Here is an 8,275-nt window from a genome sequence, read left to right as displayed (position 1 = left end):
GGCACTCCCCCTGCACGCCTGAGCGGGTGGCACAGAGGGTCCAGGATGCACAGGAGCAGCTCCGCGCACAGCGTGGCGCCCAGCCTGGCTCCGGCCACCTGCCACTTTGTGCACTACTTCATGCTATGCGGGATCAACGTGGACAGCGGGCTGGAACCCGAAGAGCTGGCGGGTAAGGCTGGGCTGCGGCGACGCAGCGGTCACTGATCCCTGCAGACCAGGCCGAAGGATGGATTTGTGCACCGGGCATCTAGTTTGAAAATAAATGTAACCAGCTGAGGTTTTATTAAAGCTTTGCTCATTTCCACAGGGGTATTTTAAAACTAAACATTGGGAGTTCACCTTAACCAACTCCCTTGACAGTGCAACAGTAAGATAACTGATGAGAAACAGGGTGGGGAAGGGAGAGGAAGGGAGAATGCCCTTGGAAAGCACCAACAGGAAGAAGAAAAACTCTGTGTCTTTCTGTGATCTAAAGACTAGTCTGGTTCTAGTTAAAGCATCTGGGTGTCTAGCTGGTGATCACAGGGAAGGCTCATCCACGGGATCCTGCAGGAAACAGGGCTTTGATTCCAGACCTACGAGAACAGAGAGTAACAATCCTGGAGAAGTCAAAGCAAGTCCATTCTCGGGGTGGTCTCCAGAAAGGAGGACATCCAGCATGCCCACTAATGAAAGCAAACCACCTGAAACTCCCAGCCCAGACTCAGGGGATGTGACCAGAAAGGAATCAATCCTTGAAGCTTTAAATAGCAAATTAACTTGCTGAATTTGGGGTCCATATTGTCTTCCAAATATCAGTGGAGAAACAAAGTTCAAGAATGGGAAAGCAAACCATGGCAATCCATACAATGCAATCCTTTACAGCAGTGCAAGCACGTGAACTACTGTTATACACATCAATGTGGATGACTCTCCAAACATAATGTCGAAAGGAGCAAACCGAATGATGGATTCAGCATGATTGCATTTACATAAAGTTCCCCCCAGAAGGGCAAGATTAAACAATATATTGTTTGGAGATATATAGCTAAATATACAAATTATTTTTTTTTAAAGCTGAGACATAATGAACACAAAAATCAGGAAAATGAGGATACTGCAGAGCTGAGCTCCTTTCACGCACTCTTCTAAGGTGCAGGTAATCTGTTTCCCCAGCTGGATGGAGGTTATGCGGGTTTTCATTTTTATTATTAGTCTTTAAACACACATGTATGTTTTATACATTTTTGCCTATATCACAATTTTCAGAAATAACCAGTGATTCTCCTCAAGTCTTTAATTAAACAAATGTGAAAAACAGAGTGGGTGAGTCAGGAGACCTCATCAACCACAGTGAGGTTGAGAATGCCCCTGGAATTCAGTAAGTCTTTGCAATTAAAAACAGGAAATCCCATTACATCTTCCCTGTTCCAGGGGCCTGCCTGCCCCCCCCCCACCCCCCCCTACCCCCGGCAGAGGAGTCCCTGGGGATTTTTTAGTGGTTGGCAGTCTAGATTTTTTCATGTTTGCGGGAAAACAATAGCTGGTGATCAGGGGCAACCTCTTCACAATTATTGCATTAAGAAACACACATTTCCAAATGACTCACTTAGGCAAATGATAAGGGACAGCAGAAAGGCAGCAGAGAAAATCCTCCACAAGCTGCACCCGAAGGCTCACATAAATGTTCTTTAACCCTTTCCCAACTTCCTCCTCTTCTCCAGTGACCTTTCACCAATGCCTCGGCTAGGAGCATGCGAGCAGTCCTCACTGCTGATCGCAGACGGCAGTGAGGGCTAAACTCTCACAAACCTTTCCCTAAGACACATCCAGCTTAGGAGGCCCAGGAGGATAATAACCAGGATTTCCACAGTGAGCTCTCAGGTCAGCCATGTCTCAGCCCCACAGTGTCTTCTGCACCTGCATCAATATCTAATACATGAAGGTGCTCAAAATCCTTACATTTAAAATATGATTCCCGAGTTTTAAAATGATTAATATTTAAAACTTTTGAAAAAAACTCAGGATCACTGAATAAGTGCTTGTTAAAACTGAAACATAACTTTGTGAGTTGAGATTATACTTCTAATTACATAATATTTGAGACACCATTTATTAATATGCTTAGAAAAGTCACATATACAGGTTCCAGCAGTGCATGTACTTGATTTGGAATGACTTCCTGCCACTATTTACTTACAATACTGGTTAGAGCTGCTTACAACAGACATTTTTCGGATTTTCTGCACAACTTTGAGTCTTGGACTATAGTTATGCTATGATCCATATGATGCTCTCAAGCTGTTAACTTAAAGTCCTGTATTTGTGTTTTGTTCTCCTCTTGTCTGATTTAAAAGTTTAAGTTTCTCATTGGATTAATCAATAAAAGTACAGTGCTTTTACAAATAAACTGCAGGTTTTTTAGTCACTCAAGTAATAGGACTTGGCAAGTAAAATGAAAAGCCTATAAGTAATAAAAATATTTTTTTCCTGAGGTCAGCCCTTCCTATATGCAGCTTGCATTTATGTTGGAGTAAACATTCTTTCTTTGACAAAAGAAAAAATGTACTGCCCTTACAAACACAACAGAACAAGGGCAAGGAGTTCTAGGAAGGACAGACTATGATCTGAGAGGAAGTAGATCACAAGGGCAAGACAGAAAAAAAGAGAAAAATAGCTTTATTAAGCAGCAAAGTCTCCCATATGTAGGTGGACTATACTTAACATAATTATTCTATTCCATGCACAGTTTTTTCTCTTATTGCTGGTTGCAGATAGGTACAAAATGAACACTTAGTTGGTTCAGAAGTGACAGCAACAAATTCCTACAAAACCTGGGTTAACTGAATTCCCCTAAACTTATGATGCACAATATCCAAGAATGGATATATTCTTTAAGAAACGTTATCTTTACACACGAACTTCAAGTTAGAATAAAATTAAATGCACTTCTTCCTTCAAACATGCTTTTCAAAAGGAAAACACAATCAACAAATGCTTCAAATCTGTCCATCAGATATGTGGGAGGAGAATATTCAAGGTGGAGGGACTGACAAGTGCAAAAATACGGAGGCAAGCACAAGCTTGGGGATGGAGGTGTTAAGAAGCGGATTCATTCAGGACATAGAGCTAATGACTTGACGTAAGGTATGTTAGGTGAGAGAGGAATCAGTGAGAAAACAAATGTTTTACACCTGAGCAAGGGGAAGACCGGGCTGCCTTTCACTAAAATGGGAAGTCTGTGGGAAGAGCGAGTTTGGTGGGGGAAATCAGAGGTCTGGTTTTGAACATGCTAACTTTGAGATGCCAATCAGACATTGAAGTGGGAGGGCAGTCTAGATACACAGAGGCCAAGATAATGTTTAAAGCTATGTACCCGGATAAGATTATATTCTGTCTTGTGTAGAGCAGACCTGTCTACCAGCCAACGTGAAGTAAATACACAAGGTTTCTCCATCACCTTAAGAGATGGTCCAGTGGGAGTTTCACAAGAGGAAGCAAAACGCTTCCTACCCACTTGACTTAGGAGGTAACATAAACAGCACATCCCCGCAGGCAGGGGCAGATAATCAATAATGTGTGTGTATGTGTACTCTGCATTTAAACAAAGCTCATCACCTCAACACAATTAAGAAACATGTTTTGATTAACTGCAGTCATTCACCGATAATAGGGAGACTGGGGCAATAATGACAAAGGCAAGCAGTGTTATCTCTGAGAAGGGTTAAGAAACACTTAGAGAAGAGACACTCAGATGACAGTTTGCTCTAGAAATTACTTACTAACGAAGAGGATCCCTGGCTAGGACAGAGGCAAAAGAAAAGAAAATCTATTTAGTAGTACAAGTAGCAACATTTACTAAAGATGTCAGTTATTTTTCCCCTGCCCCGACCCAACTCTTAAGAGAAGTTGCTGTGACCACAGCACCAGAAAAGGCAGCCATATATATGACATCCTTGTGCTAACTGCCCATCTTTGTGCAAGGCAGCCCTGGCTGCCTCGGCCAGCCCTCACAGTCCCTCACAGCCCTGGCTTCGTCCGGAAGGTCATCCGGACGGTTGTTCTGCTCTTTGGTCTAATTAGCATATTAGCTCTTTATTATACAGGTTATGTTGGAATCAGACATGTAATTGAAGTGGTCATTATATACTGTTCCCAATAATTCAGAAAAGAAATGCATGGTTCATCTTTTGTTAAACTACAGGGAGGGCAAGAAACTCACTTCTTGTAAAGTTCAATGAGTTCCTAAATTTATCAACTGATATATAGTAGCTCCCCCCCGCCCCGGCCGCCCCCACATCCACGGGGGATTGTTCCCAGACCCCAAGTGGATGCCTGAAGCGACTAATAGCACCAAACCCTACATACACTATGTTTTTTCCTATACATACATATCTATGATAAAGTTTAATTTACAAGTAAGGCACAGTAAGAGAGATTAACAACAACTAATAAGAACAATTTAACAACAATGTAATAAAAAGTTATATGAATTTGGTCTCTCTCTCAATATCTGGAATTTTCCATTTAATATTTGTGGACTGTGGTTGTCCGTAGGTAACTGAAAACTATGTTTCTTAGAACACATTTAGCTGTGTCTTGGCTGAAAGGCATCCCCAATTATACATTGACTATACAGAGGACTAATAAGAAAGAGACTGAAATTGTCTTTGATGTAAAATTATGTATAATTTCAGTGTATAATCATTGGAGAATGTTTAAGTGCAACAGGATACATTCAGATGAAGAACACCTTATTGTCAGATCTGAAAGTGGTAACTTAAAATATAATCAGAATCCAGCAATTCTAATTTTAGGTATATACCCAAAAGAACTAAAACCAGGGATTCAAACATATTTGTACATCTGTATATATAACAGCATTACTGAGAACAGCCAAAGCATGGAGCAACCTAAGTGTCTATCAACAAAAAAGATAAACAAAATGAGGTGTTTACACACAATAGAATATTATTCAGCCCCACAGAAAGAATTCTGATACATGCTACAACATGAATGAACCATGAAGATATTAATGATAAGTGAAATAAGTTAGGCATAAAAAAGACAAATATTGTATGATTCCACTTATATGAAATGCTTAGAATACTCAAATTCATACCAACATAAAGGAGAATAGAGGTTACTGGGGCCTATGAAAGGGAACAATTGGAAGTTATTGCTTAATGGGCAAAGAACTGTTTGGGATGAAGAAAAAATTCTGAAAATGGTGATGGTTACACAACATTTTAAATGTACTTAATGCCACTAAATTATACACTTAAAAACAGCTAACATGGTAAATTTTATGCTATCTATTTTTTATCACAATAAACAGTCTAATAAGAGTAGAGATGATTCCCTACTTTCATAATCACTGGTACTGAGACAGATAAGAGGATACAAGATGGTGAGGACACGGGGAGGCTGGCCCAGGCAAGCTCTTGGCATAAACAAGCAGTGTGAGCCCCAGAGCCCCAACCCAAACACCCCAGAGGCAGACGCTGGCAAGGAGGGACAGCGGTTTGACTTGCATAGTCATCAGCCAGAGATGTGTGAGAGAGACTCTCAAGAGAAAGGCAGTTTAGAATCGTCTTATCAGGTATAATGTGCAGAGTGCCGGCTGTAAGAAAATGCACTCAAGGAAAGCTGTAAATCTCTGGTAGAAGTTCAGGTTTTTATTTCCCAGACTGGTTGAAACATCTACATACATAAAAACATAATATGCAACTAGACCAAATGGCAGAACAACTGAACAACCGGTCGCTATGACGTGCGCTTACCTCCAGGGGGTGCACACGGAACATGGCGGGAGTTGGCAGCAGGTGGCAGAGCATGAAACATGGTGGGCATGAGCCATGGCAGGATGGTGGAGCAGGTGAGTGGGTGAAGAGAGATTAACAACAACTAATAAGAACAATTTAACAACAATGTAATAAAAAGTTATATGAATTTGGTCTCTCTCTCAATATCTGGAATTTTCCATTTAATATTTGTGGACTGTGGTTGTCCGTAGGTAACTGAAAGCCTCTGGTGGTTACTGAAAATTCTTTGCCTGGAACACCATAGTCCCACCAGGGGCCTGCGACTGCTGCTGGTGCCTAGCGCCAGCCCCGATTGCTTGGTGCCATCAGCGGGAGATGCTGCTCACACCCACTGCCAGCGCTGACCCCGCTCACATCTGCAGCCGGCACAGGAGCTGCTGCTCACACCCACTGCTGGTGCCCAGCCCCAGTCTCAATCACTTGGCACCATCAATGGGTGCAAGTGGTGGCTGCTGACCCAATCGCCCTTGAGGGCTTCGCCACCTTCCCCTGCTCCTGAAGGGCAATTGGGGCAGCAGCCGCTGCTCGCACCCGTTGAGGGAGCCGGCCCCACTTGCATGTGCTGCTGGAGCTGGCCCCAATTGCCGCACTGTCAGTGGGTGAGAGTGAGACCAGTGCCACCAGCGCGTGGGAGTGGGGCTGTGGGCAGACAGGAGACTGAGGGCTACAGCGGGAGGGCCCAGGTGGGGGCACGGAGGAGCCGAAACCCACCCTAGTGCCCACAACAGCCTCACAGCCCACAGTTCTTTTTAAGGTGCACGAATTTGTGCACTGGGGCCCTAGTAGGAAATAAAAATCAGTGAGCTAATAGGCAGGGCCAGCTCCTTACATTTCCCTCAGACTTTGAACAGGACAGGTTGATGAACCAAAATAAACAACACTCATGGATGTATATGCTTCTGTATAGCTCAGATATGCTGTGAACATATTCTTGGAGTTTCTTAACCTCCAAAATTGAATGAAGTACTCCAAACCAGTCTCCAATGAAGTTCAAAGAAATCTTTCCACAGCAGTCAGAATAAGTAACAGGAGAGACTCAGGACACTCGCATGAGGACTGGGGATGCTGACAGCAGGTTCAGGCAGCTACAAACCCGGGGATTCGGTGAAACAACCCACCTAGAACCTGTCACTACCAGCTTGCTTGCTACATCCAAGGCCACCAGCAAAGGACAATTTTTGGAAATGGAAGCCACAATTAGTTGTACTTCACTGACCAAAGTGGTACTTAGGGAGCAAGAGAAAAGGAAATTCATAGTTCATTTTATACTGCTATATGTATTATGTTACATGTAGACTACAAAACACTGTAAAGCCTCACCTTCTCTTTGCTGCTCCGTATCATGCTGTCCAAAACATCTTAATATTAGAATAGTTCAAAGTGAGAAGTTGTATTTCTCTGGTCTAAGTAAGGCCACATATGTTGAAGGGTACAGATTATGCCACCCAGGATTATTCTGAGAAATAGCAGATGTAGGAGAAACTTGGAAAACAGAGAAGTTATCCTTTTTTAAGGGGCATTTGCATTTATTAAGGAAATATTCATTTGTAAGAGTATTCTCACTGATAACAAGAAGAAAAGGATGACCCTCAGTCACAAGAAACTCTTACTGGAGAAGGCACGGACTTAAATCTGCCTAAGACACCTTTCTCTTGTTTAAACCTTGCTGTTCCCAGTAACCTCCCATAATTGTCCCCTATGCTCCCCCCACCCCCCGGCAAAACACACACACACACACACACACACACACACACACGCCTTCCTTTTATCTTTAGCTGAAGATGGTATTAAGGTGGTGGCTTAGGCCGCCTCAGGGAGTTACTCAGTTTTCATTGGGTATTTCCTATGTATCCATAAGATATAAATTTGTTTGTTTTATTCTTGATAAACAGGGGCCTCAGTCAAGAACTCAAAAGAATAGAAGGGAAATTATTTTCCTCCCCTATAGCGTTAGATATCACAACCATCCAAAAAGTTATGTTAAAAAGACATTAGCAAAAACACTTAATGAAGGTCACAGCAAGTCTTAAAACTTCAACTTCAGAATAATGAGAAAAGGTGAACTTAGACCAGTATATAATGGAAATGTTGAAGAAGATTTTAATGTAAGATCAGACACCATAAATAACATGAAAGCTAAACACGAGATCACAAACAATTTGACTCTGTAAGCATTCCAGTACAAGCTCATGTCACAAACGGTAACTAAAAAGAAAAGAATTTCTACAACAAACAAAGCAGCCCTTCAATAAAAGGTACAAGATCCTTATAATTAATTTTTAAATTAACTGCCTTGTAAGGATTAAAGTACATTTTAGGTTAAAAACTGTATTCTAGCCAAATGGTCTTACCTTTTTGACCTCCTTCTCTGGCAAGAATGAAGCACTACATGTGTGAACCTTAGCCAACCTTCATGACAGCACTAAGCCCAAAACCACAGACCACAGTCAACAGAACAAAAACAGACT

Source organism: Myotis davidii, unplaced genomic scaffold (assembly GCF_000327345.1).
Source record: "Myotis davidii unplaced genomic scaffold, ASM32734v1 scaffold53, whole genome shotgun sequence".
Taxonomy (NCBI): domain Eukaryota; kingdom Metazoa; phylum Chordata; class Mammalia; order Chiroptera; family Vespertilionidae; genus Myotis; species Myotis davidii.
This window is presented reverse-complemented; position numbering follows the sequence as displayed.